At 37.9% G+C, this 16887-nt stretch overlaps 1 protein-coding gene and 1 pseudogene across 1 annotated transcript in view; both read right to left on the minus strand.

Annotated features, from left to right (window-relative positions):
• Positions 1-16887, minus strand: part of CTNNA1 (catenin alpha 1) — a 185987-nt gene that overhangs the window by 76449 nt on the left and 92651 nt on the right. The gene's annotated exons all lie outside the window — the stretch shown is intronic.
• LOC111727168 lies at positions 2131-2230 on the minus strand (annotated as a pseudogene).

Below are 16887 nucleotides of genomic sequence, written 5' to 3' on the forward strand. Positions count from 1 at the left end.
GATGAATGACACCTTAAAGGTTATACCTCATAATAGCAACAACAAGTGTCAGGATTTTAGAATCCATTCTACATACAAAAAAAAAAAAAAAAAAAAAGCTGGCTGGTTTGCCTGCTTGGTTAAAACATGAAGGTTAAAAAGCCAATTATGGGCTAAGTCTTTGGGCCAACCATTTTTGCTCTTACATTCTAAACTCCAAAATTTTCTTCACTCTGAAATCCAAAGGATCTGTCAAGAGGTACTCAAAAATGTGGGATAAGTGAAAATGTATGACCAATCTTACAGGGAAAATCACATGTCCCAGGGAATGTGAAATACCTCTGCATACACAGGATTATATTATATAAGACATCATTATCCTTTTTATTTATCTATTTTTGGAGGGTGAGACAAAGTCTCAAGCTATCACCCTGGGTAGAGTGCCATGCATCACCGCTCATAGCAACCTCAGACTCTTGGGCTTAAGTCATTCTCTTGCCTCAGCCTCCCAAGTAGCTGGGACTACAGGCACCCACCACAATGCCCAGCTATTTTGTTGTTGCTGTTGCAGTTGTCATCATTGTTTTAGCAGACCCAGGCTGGGTTGGAACCCTGCCAGCCCTAGTATATATGGCTGGCGCCCTACCCAATGAGTATGGGCGCTGCCTATTACCCTTTTTAAAGGATACTATCTACATAGAATAAAAAGGAACAAAATAGCCAACAAAAGTGAGTCAATAGAAAGGGAAATGAAAAATAAATACAGGGGCAGTGCCTGTGGCTCAAAGGAATAGGGCGCCAGCCCCATATGCCAGAGGTGGCGGGTTCAAAACCCAGCCCTAGCCAAAAACTGCAAAAAAATAAATAAATAAATAAATAAATAATAAAATTAAATTAAAAATACAGAGAGACTTAGCAGGAATTTTTTCTAATAGAGAGGCCTAGTGGGTCAAATCAGTTCTGCCTTTAAAATCCTTTATTCTATTTTCACTGTAACGCATAATTTCCTTTTTTTGAGACAGAGTTTCGTTATGTCATCCTCATTAGAGTGTTGTGGCATCACAGCTCGCAGCAACCTCAAACTCTTGGGATTAAGCAATTCTTTTGCCTCAGCCTCCTGAGTAGCTAGGACTACAGGCACCCACTACAACATCCACCTAGTTTTTGGTTGCACTTGTCATTGTTATTTAGCAGGTCCAGGCCAGGCTTGAACTCGCCAGCTTTGGTGTATGTGGCCAGTGCCCTACTCACTGAGCTACGGGCACCAACTCATAATTTCTTTTTTTTTTTGATTAATAGCCCTTGTAGTCCAGTATCTTCTACTTGGACTAGAAGTAGATATTTCATTTTAAACTCTAGCATGCTTTGGAGATCATAAAACTTTGCAGGGAGTGGAGAAAGTAAAGCACCTTTTTTTTTTTTTTTGGTAGAGACAGAGTCTCACTTTATCACCCTCGGTAGAGTGCTGTGGCATCACACAGCTCACAGCAAAATGCCCAGCTATTTTTTTGTTGCTGTTTGAACCTGCCACCCTCAGTATATGGGGCCAGCACTCTACCCACTGAGCCACAGGCACTACCCAAAAGCAACATACAAATTTTGTGTATATATATATATTAATTTTGTTATGCTTCAGACAAGGTTGTAAGTGTGCCCATCACCCAGACAGTGCTCACTGTACCCATTAGAAGGGTTTTCACCCACTTCTCCTTTACCCTTTCCCCTGCTTGATTCTCACTGAGTTTTACTTCTCTCTGTGCACATGTGTGCTCATCAGTTAGTTCCAGTTTAACAGTGAGTATTGTGATATTTATTTTTCCATTCTTTGGATGCTTCACTTAAGATACTGGTCTCCAGTTCTATCCAAATTGTTGCAAAAGGCTTTTGTTGGCTATCTTGTTCCTCTTTAATTCATTCTTCTTCGTGGCTGAATAGTATTCCATAGTATACATATACATTTTGTTAATCTACTCACATATTTATGGGGGCTTGGGTTGATTACAAATTTTGCAATTGTGAGTTATACTGCAATTAACAGTTGAGTACACCTGTCTTTTTGATAAAATGACTCCTCCTCCTCTGAGTAGATACCTAGTAGAGGGATTACTGGATCAAATGGTAGATCTACTTTTAATTCTTTGAAGAATCTTCAAAAATATGGAACACTTCACGAATTTGTATGTCATCCTCACACAGGGGCAATGCTAATCTTCTCTATATCTAACATCTCTCTATTTTACACTACTGCAGTCTCAAGAGTTTGTTAAATTGTTCTGTTTGTCTCCCACTTAAGTTTCTCTTCAGTGATGCCTGGCAACCTTCTCATTCAAGTATTTTATTCTGTTCTTACATGGGCACTCTCAAGCATTTACCCTTTCCACTTAAGTCTATATAAGAAAGTGTATGTGCAGACATAAGTGCATGCCCTCAGCTATGGGAAAATAGAAGCAAACAACCCCAGATTGACACAAAATAGCCCCTACTTATTTTAAAGAGAAAGCCATTATTTACTTCATCTTTTGTCAAAGATTTTTTTTTTTGTAACTGTGCTGCCCACCCATCTGATTCTGAGTCTTGTCCTGCTTCTGCTTAATTTGAAAAAGAGCCAGTCACTTGAACATATGTAGACATTCAGTGCTTATATTTGGAAACTTATATATCCACAAATAATTCACAGATATCCACTCAAATTCTGCAAATGTGGGTAAAAAATAAAAACAAAATCATTATTCTTAAAGCTATTTACAGGACAAAAATTTGCAGATATGATGTCAATGAGAATTGTGAAATGAAGGTTTATCACAGAATGTTATAGCAGGAAAAACTGAAAACCATGACTAAACCAGCCCTATGTTTGGGATTCTTCTTCCATCCAGGTCAAATGAATTTTGATCTTCTATAATTAAAATGGTCCATGTGAAAAAGAATTTTTTAAAAGTCTCAAAGCTGAAAGGCAGGCAATTAATTATTAGCTTATATTCAACCAAGTAATGTTTACAAAAGGAATCTGTATTTAGAATATGTCAATTTATATGAAACCCACATTTGAAATGTAAAGATTCTTTCCAAGAAACACCAAACTGAAGTTGTCTTTCATAAAAGAAACATAAAGGCAACAGCCTCAAATAAACTGTTTAATCTACTCCCATAATTGCACAATGTCAAATGCCTTGTATGTCTTCCCTAGTTGCTTTGCTTCTATGATTTAACCTTGAAGTACACAAACATGTAGATGTGTGTGTATCATCTAAGGTGGGAGAAGACATTGTTACCCACAATAGGAAATCCCTAGCCATAACAAAAGATAAACACATATATATGAAAATTAAAACACTTTGATATGTTTTTTTAAAAAACATATGCAATGTTAAAAGGCAAATGACAGATTTAGAAAAATACATGTAGGCTTGGTGCCTGTGGCTCAAGTGGCTAAGGCACGAGCCACCTACACCTAAGGTGGCAGGTTCAAATCCAGCCCAGGCCCACCAAACAATAATGATAGGCTGCAACCAAAAACTAGCCAGGCATTGTGGTGGGCGCCTGTGGTCCCAGCTACCTGGGAGGCTGAGGCAGGAGACTCACTTGAGCCCAGGAGTTGGAGGTTACTGTGAGCTATGAGCCACAGCACTCTACCCAGGGGGATAGCTTGAGGCTCTGTCTCAAAAAAAGAAAAGAAAAATACATGTAAAGCATTGGGCAGATATTAGGTAAACATTAAATAGCTATAATTTACGAAGAGCTCCAGCAAAGAAAAAGATAGACACAACTTTGGGGAAATGGGCAAAGGATATGAAAAGGCACGTCACAAAAGAGCAAATCCAATGACTTACAGCTATATGAATTCAACAGTGGCCAGGAGAAACACAAATTAAAGTAAAAGTCAGCTACTGCTTCACACTCATAAGACCATCAATAACAAATAACACTGGCAGGATATCACCTAATGTATACAATGTGAGGGTGTTCAACCCACCCGGTGAAGGGCTCAACTGCAACTTGAACTTTACCTTAGAAATGTTTAGGTTAAAAAATGTTTAACCTAAACATTTGTATCCTCATATTAATCTGAACTTAAATAATAAATGTGAATTACTTGTAAAAATAAAATAAAACGAATAACACTGAATGTTAGAGAGGATATGAAGAAAAGGCTATTTTTTTACGTTAGAGAAAGAACTAACTCTAGCTTAACCTTTTATGGAAAATAATCTATCAGCTTTTGTTCAAATAAAAGAAATATGTATCTTTCAATCCAGCAATCTCACAGAAATAAAATCCAGGATTTAGCACACAGAAAAAAGGACCAACATAAGGATATACCCTTAAGGATGTTTACTGCAACACTGTTCATGGTGCTTTAAAAAAAACTTTAAGCAAATGCTCACAGCAAGAGGGAATGATCAAATATTTTATAGAGTAGCCACACCATGAACAATTACTCACCAATACAAACAATGAATCAGAGGTATGGTGGGCATGGCGGCCTATTAATCCCAGCACTCTATGAAGCCAAGGTAGCAGGATCACTTGGGGCCAGGAGTTCAAGGGTGCAGTAAGAAATGACTGGGCCACTGTACACTAGCCTGGGCGACAGAGCAAGACCCTAACTCTTAAACTGAAACACTCTATATTTTGGCAAGAAGGGAAGGGAAGTAGCAGTGATCTATCATATAGGCAGAGGAAAGTATAGAGATAATTTATTCCAGATTGCTGACACTGGTTCCTTAGGGGAGAGGATGTTAGATGTAGACAGATATTAGTGGGAGGAGAGGGGAAGGAGGGAAATAAGAACCTGGCTGGTACATAAACCACATTTGTGGAAAAGCTGTACATACATATAAATTTAAAGAGCAGACATGTGCCTTTACATATTTTCGTACTGTACAGCTGTAAGTGTTAAAGTGAAACCTAATTTCTTATGATTATATTAAAGAGGAAATACAGGCAACCTAAGAGAAGCTATATAGTCATGAGATTCAATGAATCTTGGAAAGGCGATTGACAACTATATACACAGCCCTCTCAGAACAAAAAGCAGAAGATGGGAAGCGTGAAAGCAGTGGAGAAGAGGATGTACCATGGGAAGAGACTGCAATCATCATCCTGGAACACTGCTCAAGAAAGAGTGTTAAAAGTAAGCACCTACCTGAACTGAGCTTGGAAGCAAAAAAATGTCAGTGTGGAAGGAGGCATTTCAATATTAGCCCACAGCCTCACTGGCAAGGATCATCTCCAGAGGGATACACTGAGGCACTATTAGAAGTAATGAAATATTCCACACCCCATTCAAGTACTTAAAAAGTTAATGCCACGCCCAGTAAAGGTCTCTAAAAGAGAAAGATAATAAGACAAAGGGGAAAGAGACCTTCTAGACCGCACACTGCTTTGTCCCATTGTCTTCTCTATACTCTACAGGGAATGCCTACAAGTGCTACCAAGTTCTAGGGTGTGTAAGTTCTCTTAAACAATAAGCTAGCCAGCTTATTAAAGAACAAAAAAATCCTCATTTATAACAGCTTTTTCCTCTATTGCTAAATTAAAAAAAAAATACAAAGAAAACATAAACATGACTTATAGAAAATGAATAGGAAAAGAAACTATATAGAGAGAGTAATGAAATAAAAGACTTTCAAATGCAATCACTAAATAAATCCAAAATGAGTGGGAAAGAATGAGGTTTTTATACAGAGATACATATACAAAATTCACTTGCGAGCATGAACATTGATAATCAGAGCTACACTTCCCCATGCCAGATAACTCAGAATTAACTGTAAAGAAGTATGCCAGACCTAAGCAAATTGTACATTTTAATAGTAAAGAGAACGTATTATGAATCTGGGAATAAGGCCACCAACTTCAGGCAAGACAGTTAAGACAAATGGACAGCAATAAAATAACCTTTGCAACAATAGGAGGAACAAGTGGTGTTCAATAGGAACACACTTGCTAAAAATTAATACACTCTTTAGACATTATTATCAGAATGCACATAAAACAGAAAATTACACAAATATATTTGACCATTGCTGAAAAAGAAGAGGGGAGAAGAAAAAGAGAGTAGAGAGAACAAAACAAGCTCTTTTACTGAGAATGGTAAACGCAATTCTTTATAAATCACTGGAAATCAGAACAGTAAAAAAAAAAAAAATAGGACTTGAACAATTCAAATATAAAATTAAGTTATTAGCTGTGGTATTATGCAGCAGTAGTGACAGCAATGTCCCACAGTGTGCTGTTCTATTTACTCACAACCATGCTGTGTGCACAGGCACTATCATCATCCCCAACTTATGGTTGAGGAAATAGACTTTCTAAGTTTGGCTAACTTTTCATGCTCAGGGCAACTGTCAAGTATTAAAACTATGTCTCTCCATAGAAAATCCCTTTAATAACAAATTTATCTTAATGCCAAACAATGTGTAGATATTAGTAAATGCAGTTCAAACATCTCTGGAGGGAAAATAAGCTTCAAATTAGGTAGCCTGTACTGTCCCAGAAGCAAGACCACTGAATCTCAGCTAGGCAAAATAATTTTAAGGAAACAGAGGAGCCACTTGATTTATCTCTAGAAACACACATCTTCACAACAATATACTGGCCTATACAATTGCTGCCATTTTCAACTTTTACCTTCAATCCCTCAGTCCCAGATGAAGAAACACCAACTTCCAAGTTCCAAGCAACAACAACAGAACTGAAGGTAGTTGCCCAAACATTTATTAAATTTTTGTAATACATCAAAAATTTGCAGCCAGGTAAGGTGGTTCACGTCTATAATCCCAGAACTTCAGAAGGCCAGGAAGGGTAAATTGCTTGAGGTTAATTCAGAGTTCAGGCCAGCTTGGACAATACATTGAGACTCTGTCTCTACAAAAAAATTAAAAATTAGGGGCTTGGTACCTGTAGCTGTGGTTACGGCACCAGCCACATACACCAAGGCTGGTGGGTTCGAGCCCTGCCTGGGCCTGCTAAACAACAATGACAACTACAATTAAAAAAAAAAAAAAAAGCTGGGCATTGTGATGGGTGCCCCTAGTCCCAGCTACTTGGGAGGCTGAGGCAAGAGAATCGCTTAAACCCAAAAGTTTGAGGTTGCTAGAAGCTGTGATAACATGGCACTCCATCGAGAGTAACATAACAAGACTCTATCTCAAAAATAAATAAATGAAAATAATTTAAAAACTAAACAAAAATTAGCCAGGCATGGTGGCACATGCCCATAGTCCCAGCTCCTGGGGAGGCTAAGATGGGAGGATTGTTTGAGATTGGGGAGGGGAAAGGAAAGGGAAGGAGACGGGAGAGAAGGGAAGGGAAAGAAAAAGCTTAAGAAAATATTTTGAAAATTTCTTCTCTCTTATCAATTTGGTTTTGGTGCCTACTAAAGTTTGGTATGGTAGTAAGCACCAGTGGATGAAAGTAACAAGGCCTACAGAAAGTTAACACTAATGAAAAAAACCCTGGTAGTTATGATTAATATGTCCTCCTGTACAATTCATTTCTGCTTGTAAAGTTACTGCTGGTTTTTATAATGAAACTGAACAAACTTCTATGATAAAGCCTCGGGATCCTGAAAGTTGTAAGGAGGCTGCCAAATTTGACAAACACTTTACCATGGAAAATGCCAGCTCACTGGATTCGCTCAAGTTGACAGATTTGCAGCTTAGCTCTGCTGGACAGCACAAAACCAGACCCAAGCAGGACCAGCCTGGCTACTCTGGTGGCTGCATCACAAAGACTAGGAAAAGCCTGAGTAACAACAAAGTGAAAATTACTTGTTCAACTACAAGTACTATCCATGGACGCAAAAAAAGTAAAAATCAATTGTTGTTAGAGTAATTAATTTGGTTAAACAAGCTACTTCACTTACAACTTCTGCTGCATCTTTTTTCCTTCAAGAGCAAATGGACCCAGAATAAAGCTATTAAGATACTATGATATATTGTAAGTGTCAATATTTCCACCAAAATTTCTCCCCCACATACCTTTGATAGCAAAAAAAATCCAAACAAGTTATCTAAAACTTGTTATCAGAGTTATATAATTACATTCCAGTTGACTATATAGTATAATCTTTAAATAAGAATCTAAAATTCTTAAAATGTGATAATTTAGGGCCAACAATTTGCATGTTGCATAAATCCACAAGTTTTTCTCAGAGAAAGAACAAAAATGAAAAATGGTCAACTGAAATAATACCTTTCGATCTGATTTCTGAGTTTCTGAACTATTTTTGATTCAACAATCCTTAACTGAACATTTTTATATTTGCATTTATATTTTTATATTAAATAAGATAGCCACAGAAAATTGCAGGCCATAGTCTGTTCAACACAAAGCCAGAAGATTAAAGAGGCCAACCTTGTGCTTTTAACATAGCCCATGTAATTATGATGAAAATAACAGACATGCGCCATGCTTCAAAATGAGGAAAACATTCTTTATTTCATATACCATGAGCAAATTGCCTGATCTCCAGTAGGAAATATAAAAGACCTTTCACACATGTGAAAAAGCACATGAATATCTTTAGACAGCTTTACAAAGATATATTAAGATATATTAAAATATCATTCACATACAATTCACCCATTGAGAATAAACAGTTCAATGTTTTTTAACATATTCACAGATATGTGCAACCATTACCACAGTCAATTTTAGGGCAACTTGTCACCTCAAAAAGAAACTCTGTACCCTTTAGTTATTACCCCCACATCCCCATATGTGAATATTTATGTGCTAAATGGACATGATAATCATACTTGGTTATAAGCTAAAAAGTTATAAATTTGTTGTCCTTTTCTCATAAGTAATTTTTAGTAGAAATGTACTCTAAATTTGCTCCTTATACCTCCACGGTCACAAATTTACCCATTCTCTTCCAAAAGCTTTCCAGATAATTCCCGTTTGTGGAAAAAAATAAAAACGGGACCAAGGCAATAAAAACTCTTTTTAAGTATTCCTGTCACATATGCGAATACTCCACTTCTTCCTACCTACCAACCATTAAATAAAAATATATAAAGACAAAGCCCATAAACAATGTAAAAGGTCTCTTATCTAATACTATCTACAGAACCAGTAACCGCCCTTATTTTTCTTGGGTTTAGAAAAGTAGGAATGGGCTCCAAGTCAACTGTGCTTAACAGGGCCTTAAAGAATGTTAGACACTCTCTTTTTCCACCCACATTAAATACACACCCCCTAAAACTGTTGATTCACCGGATTCTCAGCTGCCAAAGAAAGCAGACTAGCTTAGTGTTTGACATTTCCTTTTGGCAGTCATTAGTCCTTAATGTGTCACTGTCTAGGGGCTAAATGCAATAGTTTTATTCATTTCTACTTTAGTAGCTCATTTTCTTGGACCTGAGGAAATGTATCAAAGGCTAAAACTACCCTAGAAGAAAGTTGCCAAGCTAAGATTTTATAACATAATAATAATATGAGCAAAACACCTCTTTCCACAAGCCCTTTATCACTAGTCTGAATCAGTCCTGGCTTCTTCCGCACTAACTTTCTACACAGGAACAAATTAAAGGAGAAAAAAACAAAACATTTTCTAAAACCTGTGACAATATCAGTGAGCCACCTACTCTAATGGGCAAAGAGCATTACTTCCACCCAGTTTTGCTTATTAAATGGTTCTTCATTTCCATCAAACCAAGACATTTGTTGTCCCATGCACATTATTTACTTTGTTTCTAAATCTTTTATAGTTTCTTCCTTAACCTACTCCTCATTGCCAATGAGCACCAACCCTTTTTTCTGTTTGCATATCCCATTTACTATAAATGTAAGATTTCCTTGTTCTCATTTTTACCCCTAAAAATACCAAAAAAGGGAAAAAAGAAAAAACAATAGCAAATGGAATGTCATTAGGTCAAACAAAGCTCTTTCCAACTAGAGATTGTGTCTTTTAATAATCAACTGCCAAAGTGAAGAATTTGAAATCATGCTGGCCAACAAAATAATGTTTAAGCAGCCCCCAAACCTGCAGAAGGCAAGCTCTCTCCTCACCCTCACCCAAAATGCCCTGATTATTGCCATTTGTTAAATTCCATTTGATCAAAGTCTAGTGAAAAACATGTAAACATCACTACTAAATTATATTACAGTAGTAATAAAAAGTTTCTTAGTATACATGACAGAGCTTTAAAAATATGACTGGGGGAAGGGCCAAAACTAAGGAAATACTTGAAGAATTACACAATGGAATGCCTAGATGATTAAGCAATGACAACTTTTTTTTTAAGAGACAGAGTCTCACTCTGTCGCCCTTGGTAGAGTGCTTTGGGGTCACAGCTCACAGCAATGTCCAGCTCTTGGACTTAGGCAATTCTCTTGCCTCAGCCTCCCGAATAGCTGGGACTACAAGCGCCCACCACAATGCCCAGCTATTTTTTTGTTGCAGTTTGGCCAGGGCCTGGTTTGAACTCACCACCCTTGGTATATGGGGCCAGCACCTTACTCACTGAACCATAGGCACTGCCCCTTTTGACCTTCTAAAATAGTGCTTGCTAAGAATTTAGCCAAGAAATTTCTGAATCACTCAGTAACTACAGGAGGTAACACTCCTGAAAGAATCCAGAACTCTAATGGAATCTACTGACACAGGATTTACTTTGAGCACAGGTGCAGAAGAGCTCAAGTACAGCTGGGCAACTGGCCTTAGCAGCAGTCATACAGGAGGCCTTGGAACAACTCTCTTAGCTGGTTACACCTTTCCCCAATCTCAAATACCTGACCGATTCTCACCCTCTTTGCTTCCTACCTAATTCACTGCTCACCCACAAATTCACTTTGCCAAGACCTCCATGACCCTGACTCTACTTAATGGAATCATTTCCTGCTTCAGTTCCTATTGCTAACCACATTATTTTCCCATTATTTACCCACACAAATTCCCAAAAGAATCTAATTGACCTAAGAAACAACATAAGACACCAGCCAGCCTGTGAACAAGAAAGTGAGAAGACAACTGAGCAAGACAAAACAAGCCCTTCCAGGAGTTGTAAAATAGACAAATATCTCCCAAAGGAAGTACCCATGGCAAGAAGCCCTTAGACTTCTAGATGCTGACACCTGCTCATATAACCACAATGATAAACGATATGCTTTTTTAAACTTTTTATTATGAGATTTTTCAAACATATCCACCCAAAGGATTGAAAATAGTAAAAGAACTTACTACTGTAATCATCAAACTTTTAACAATCATCAACTTCCATTTTCTTTTCTGTCTTTTTTTTTTTTTTTTGAAACAGAGTCTCAACTATTTTGCCCTCAGCAGAGTACTATGGTGTCACAGCTCACAGCAACCTCAAACTCTTGGGCTTAAGGGATTCTCTTGCCTCAGCCTCCCAAGTAGCTAGGACTACAGGCGCCTGCCACAATGCCTAGCTATTTTTTTGTTGGTGGTGTAGCTGTCATCATCAAATCTAATGGAAGTTTGAGGATTAAGGAGGACTGCCATTTGACCAAAACCTTAAGCCCAAAACATACAGTAATTTACTATTATCATAATTCTAAAATTAATATAATTCTAGTTCAGAATGATTTTAAGAAAATGGCTACTTTTGTTCTGGCTAGGAAAATCTAGTTGAAAAGGATAGTTTGAGCTTAGTCTCATTTGCCAAGAAATGAAAGATGTGCAGACAGCAAATAAGAACTAGCCAATGGAGTTAATATTTTTTAAACTGCTATGATTAGAAAGTTTAATTTCAAATTTTTTTATCTGAATGCTATAAAATCTAATATTGCTTCAAAAAAGAAAAATCTAGTATGCCTTCCTAGAGTTTTAAGATTTTACTTCCTTAATTAAGAAACTTTAATGGGGCTCAGCATCTGCAGCACAGTGGTTACGGCAAGGGCCACATGCACCGAGGGTGGGGGGCTGGAACCTGGCCCAGGCCAGCTAAACAACAACGACAACTGCAACAACAAAATAGCTGGGTGTTGGTGGCAGGCGCCTGTAGTCCCAGCTACTTGGGAGGCTGAGGCATGAGAATTGCTTAAGCCCAAGAGCTGTGATGCCACAGCACTCTACCCGAGGGCGAAGTAGAAAGACTGTCTCCAAAAAAAAAAAAAAAAAAACTCTAATGGTTTAAGAAAAATCAGCTTTAAAAGGGTAAAGCAGGTGAGAAGACCTTTTTACCACAACAGAATTCATTAAATAGGGTATATGTGAATGGCTTTTTAAAACCTAACAATTTTCCTGCATTTGGTAGCTTTATCTATCTTTCACCAATAGTACAGAATCTTAAAAGTAACATAAACATTATGTTCTGCTTCCCAGCAACAAGTGTAATTGTGAGTATGAGCCTTAAAGAGTATAGCTGACAGCCAGGCACAGAAATTCTAGCACTCCGGGAGGCCAAGGCAGGTAGATTGCTTGTGCTCAGGAGTTTGAGAGTAGCCTGAGCAAGAGCAAGACCCTGTCTCTACTAAAAACAGAAAAAACTAGCCAGATGTTGCAGCAGGCACCTGTAGTCCCAGCTATTCGAGAAGCTAAGGCAAGAAGATCATATAAGTATGACACCAAGGCACTCTACCCAGAGCGACAGAGTCGACTCTATCTCAAAAAAAAAAAAAAAAAAAGATTATAGTTGAGTATCATTAGTCAAATATTTATGATTTTTCAAGTCAAGCATGGTGGTTCATGGTTATAATTCTAGCACTTTAGAAGGCCAAGGTGGGAGGATCATTTGAGCCCATGAGTTCAAAACCAGCCTGGGTAACATGGCAAGACCTCATCTCTACAAAAAATTTAAAAATGAACTGGGTATGGTGACACACACTTGTAGCCTCATGTACTCAGGAAGCTCAGGCAAGAAGACTACTTGAATCCAAAAGTTTGAGACACATCAAGCTGTGATTGTGCCACTGTACCTCAGAGTGAACAACAGAGTAAAATTCTCTCTTAATTTAAAAAAAAAAAGTATGTTTTCCCTTCTTTATTTTTGAGACAGAGTCTCACTGTGTTGCTCTCTGTACAGTGCCACATGTCAGAGCTCACAGCAAGCTCAAACTCTTTGGCTCAAGTGATCCTCCGGCCTCAGCCTCCCAAGTAGCTGGGATTTACAGGTGCCTGCCACAATGTCTGGCTACTTTTAGAGATGGGTCTTGATCTTGCTTAGGCTGGTCTCAATTCCTGAGCTCAAGTAACCCACCCACCTTGGCCTCCCAGAGTGCTATGATTACAGGGTGATCCACCCAGCTATGATTTTTCTAATAAAATATTTCAAGACATTTCATTTGCAGAAATAATAAGCAATGCTCATGTAGACACAAGAATAATGACAAGCCCAAACATTAATTTTTTCATTCTTAGAAGATGACTCATATTTGACTCTACAAAACCAATAATTCTCTATCAAACCAGAAAGAAGTAATTTAGGACAACTATATTCCAGAATTAAATTTAAAGAAAACCTTGAAATGAGATGCCATGCTATAGTCTACTTGGTAGCCTACTGCAAAAAGTAAGATACCATGAAGGCAGTAGATTGTCTAATACAAGGTAAGGGATAGGGGAATGAGGGAGCAGGGAAAGGGGAGGAGTGAGAGGAAGGAGGGGTTCACCTCTTGGGGCTGGGACACAATTATAAGAGAGATTTTACCTAACAAATGCAATCAGTGTAAGCTAATTCTTTGTACCCTCAATGAATCCCAAACAATAAAAAATAAAAGCGAATAAGTTTAAACCAAAGAAAAAAAATTAAAATCCCTACAACTGGAATAAAACTACAGTAGGCTGATCATTTCAACACATGCAGAAATAATATTTATAAGACCATTTACTGACCATATGTCATTTTAGCATAAAGCAACTCAAAGTAGCTTCCTTATATGATGCTTCTAAATCATTTCATTATAAAAAGGCCCTAATGCTATTTTTAGAAAATGACCAAAAGTGTCAGTTTTCAACATTTTTTGTATAAATTATATCCAATATTCCACTTTAAAATAAGCTAGTGACTGACAAGGGCTTAATTAGCAGTCACCAGTTGGGAACAGATTCAACTCACAATACGCAAAGAATAAAAACATCCACTCGGAGAAAAAAAACATTAAATATTTCTGGCTTGGCGCCTATAGCTCAGCAGCTAAGGAACCAGCCACATATACTGGGGCTGGCAGGTTCAAACCAACCCAGGCCTGCCAAACAACAATGACAACTACAACAACAACAACAAAAAGCCACATGTTGTGGTGGGCACCTATAGTCCCAGCTACTTGAGGCAAGAGAATCACTTGAGCCCAGGAGTTTGAGGTTGCTGTGAGCCATGATGTCACAGCACTCTACTGAGGGCAACAAAGTGAGACTCTGTCTCAAAAATAATAATAGTAATAAAAAAAATAAAGATTTCTGTGCTTCTAATTTTGTATTACTAAGAACGGTATCAGCCAAAAGGGCAACTTTCAACAGAGGAGGGCCAAAATCAAGAAACTCCTGTCAGACAGAGTACTCCTCTCTCTATGGCAAGGATAGTCTGGAAACCTGGTGCTCAACATAGAATTTGAAGTGCCTGTCACATGGATGGAATCTCTAAATATAACTATATTTAATGGAGGGTGGGGAAAAGAGCAAAGATGTGTGCTGGGGGTGTGTGTGTGTGTGTGTATAAAATACGGCTGGTTTGAGGGCAGAAAAACATGCATATACACTCAGTACTAAACTGCCATGGTCACAGTAAGTTTTTATTTACTGCCTCAAGTCTTCCAAGATACCTAACTTGTAATAAAATGTTTTAAACAAATGGACAAAAATTATGGTAAAAATTTATGACTGATAATCTTTTACATATTTGTCACATACGGGTACTATAGATAAAATAAACAGGTGGTCTTCCAAAAGTACTAGTTTATTACATTTAAATAATCACAATATTTTAAATAAATCAATTTTTTATTATCAATGCATGAAAACTTTGTCAAAAAGTAAAGCCTATTCTTGAGCCAAAAAGAATAAATGAAATTCCTTGAACCAAAAAGAATAAATATATTTTCCTTAAAAATACCAATTTGCACATGTATAGCACTTCATAGTATTATGTTCACATAAAACATGGCATGACATACACACAAGTGAGAGGGAGGAACCCTGTTGTCAGCTGTGATTAGCTGCCTGAAGTACAAAATCATGCAGACTACAGCTGGGAACTGGCTCTTTGCTATAAGCAGAGAGCAAGCAATGGAGCTGCCATAAGAGGTATGTCCCTCAGTCCCTGCCTATTTAGATGACCCTGTCCTGGTCACACTTTATTTTTTCTGCTCTTTTGTTTTAAGGTATCTTGGTATTTTGAAATTACACCCCATACTCATCATTTCACTTGGTCTTACTTGAACGGTTCTCTGTGCCTTTTAACAAGGTCAGGGAGAGAGGTAGCTATTAATGTCCCCATTTGCAGTTGAGAAAGCTGCTCTGAATAGATAGTACTTGATCAAGCTTTAATAAATCCTATTCTATAAGCATCAGCTTATTGCCCACCATTCATGACATCACACGTAAAGAGCACCACTACGAGTGACTCTGGATTAAAAATAAGCAGCTTTATTTCTAGCCCTAACTGTTCATAAATGGTTGTGATCATGGCCAGGTTAATTTATTAGCTTCAGGGTGTTTTGAAAATCACTGGTTGGGTTTTGGTCCTGGCTAAGATTACACCCTGTCTTCCCACAAAATATAACTAAAAACTCTGGGCAGAATACATGGATTAACAATCTAAGAACTGAAATAAGAAATTGCCAAATCTATAATACTACAATACTTTTTCTCATTAACTGTTTAAAAAATTAAGGACTGGGGCAGCACCTGTGGCTTCCAGTGAGTAGGGCACCAGCCCCCTATACCAAGGGTGGTGGGTTTGAACCCAGCTCCAGCCAAACTGTAACAAAAAAAATAGTCGGGCATTGTGGTGGGCACCAGTAGTCCCAGCTACTCAGGAGGCTGAGGCAAGAGAATTGCTTAAGCCCAAGAGCTAGAGGTTGCTGTGAGCTGTGATGGCATAGCACTCTACTGAGAGTGACAAAGTAAGACTCTGTCTCTTAAAAAAAAAAAAAAGAAAGAAAGAAAACATTAGGGACTCCTCCCATCAAAAAAAAAAAAAAAAGGTCAGCAAGCTATAAACAATGCCATCGACCAATTGGTCGATTTATATTGTCAATAGATCTAATTGACATTTTCACTCAAGCCAATACTATCAGAATACATATTTAAGAAAAGAACATTCACAAAGGTAGCACTAGATCATAAAATAAGTCTCCAACAACTTAAAAGAAATCATGCAAAGTATGTTCTCTGACCATACAGAATTAGAATTAAGCCAAAAATTAATTAACAGAAACATCACAAGAAAATTTCCCAATACTCAGGCGGCGCCTATGGCTTAAGGAGTAGGGCACCGGTCCCATATGCCAGAGGTGTCGGGTTCAAACCCAGCCTCGGCCAAAAACTGCAAAAAAAAAATTAAAGAATTAAAAAAAGAAAATTTCCCAATACTTTATTATAAATTAAACAACATATTTCTAAATAATCCATTAGTCAAAGAAGAAGATTCTAGGAAAACTTTTAAATATTTTAAACTAAACATAAATGAAAACACAACATACTAGCCAGATGCAGTGGCTTACGCTTATCATCCTAGCACTCTGGGAAGCTGAGGCAGCAGGGTCCCTTAAACTCAGGAGTTTGAGATCAGCCTAAGCAAGATCAAGAGCAAGACCTTATCTCTACTAAAAATAGAAAAAATTAGCCAGGGCAGCGGCTGAGGCTCAGTGGGTAGGGCGCCAGTCCCATATACTGAGGGTGGCAGGTTCAAACCCGGCCCCAGCCAAACTGCAACAAAAAAATAGCCAGGCGTTGTGGCAGGCGCCTGTAGTCCCAGCTACTCTGGAGGCTGAGGC

The sequence above is a fragment of the Otolemur garnettii genome, unplaced genomic scaffold, assembly GCF_000181295.1.
Source record: "Otolemur garnettii isolate 467f Iridium unplaced genomic scaffold, OtoGar3 scaffold00003, whole genome shotgun sequence".
NCBI classification, from domain to species: domain Eukaryota; kingdom Metazoa; phylum Chordata; class Mammalia; order Primates; family Galagidae; genus Otolemur; species Otolemur garnettii.